This window comes from Myotis lucifugus, unplaced genomic scaffold (genome assembly GCF_000147115.1).
Source record: "Myotis lucifugus unplaced genomic scaffold, Myoluc2.0 scaffold_178, whole genome shotgun sequence".
Lineage (NCBI taxonomy): Eukaryota > Metazoa > Chordata > Mammalia > Chiroptera > Vespertilionidae > Myotis > Myotis lucifugus.
In genome coordinates, this window is record NW_005871226.1 from 2,433,254 (window position 1) to 2,434,512 (window position 1,259).

Below are 1,259 nucleotides of genomic sequence, written 5' to 3' on the forward strand. Positions count from 1 at the left end.
TTTTAGGGACAACTGTTAGAACAGCGGTTCTCAACCTGTATGTCTCGACCCCTTTGGGGGTCGAACGACCCTTTCACAGGGGTCGCCTAAGACCATCGGAAAACACATATATAATTACATATTGTTTTTGTGATTAATCACTATGCTTTAATTATGTTCAATTTGTAACAATGAAAATACATCCTGCATATCAGATATTTACATTACGATTCATAACAGTAGCAAAATTACAGTTATGAAGTAGCAACGAAAATAATTTTATGGTTGGGGGTCACCACAACATGAGGAACTGTATTAAAGGGTCGTGGCATTAAGAAGGTTGAGAACCACTGTGTTAGAAGGCTAGCATGCCCTAACCGGTTTGGCTCAGTGGATAGAGCGTCGGCCTGCGGACTGAAAGGTCCCAGGTTCGATTCCGGTCAAGGGCATGTACCTTGGTTGCGGGCACGTCCCCAGTGGGGAGTGTGCAGGAGGCAGCTTAATTGATGTTTCTCATCGATGTTTCTAGCTCTCTATCCCTCTCCCTTCCTCTCTGTGAAAAATCAATAAAATATATTTTAAAAAAAAGAAGGCTAGCATTACATTTATCTAATCACCTTAATTCAAAGCATACTCTCACTGCCTTTTGTAACCTGGTTGGGTGAGTAAACCCTTGCTCTGAGTTCAAAGTCCTACTGCTTCTGAATGCTATTAATCTCTGAGATGATTCTCTGAAGGCTGATAAATGGGTGTGTCTGCCTCTCAACTGATTGACTGTGGGTGTGTTAGACATCTAAGCACTTGCAGTTTGCTGGTTCCTTCCTTGCCCTTCACCCTCTGCCCCATGCAGTTTGTAGATTAAATGTACATTAACAATTTTCTATTTGGAAACCTCTTAGTGTGCAGGGCTGATGGGAATGGCCCTTAGTTAGATGTTGGAGCAAAGAATACAGCTGGAGCTTAGGTTACATGCTAAGAGAAAGAATGTGGACGTAGTGAGTTCTTTTCTCAAGGGGAAAAGTGATTAGGACCTTGCGATCCTTAATCAGAGCAGAATACTGACTCATTCCCCATGGGAAAGGTTAGATAGTCTGTAAAGACAAAGTAATTTCAAAGAAAAAGCAAAAAAAGCCAGTCTTCTGGAGTTCAGACGAAGAAAAAGTCTCTCGGTGAGGTGCCTGGAAAGCTCATGTCTGCATCTAAGTACTGCCAGAGCACAGCTGTGTGGGGTCATAGGGCTCAGCGAGAAGAGAGAAATGTGCCCTGCAAGCTTTCAGTAC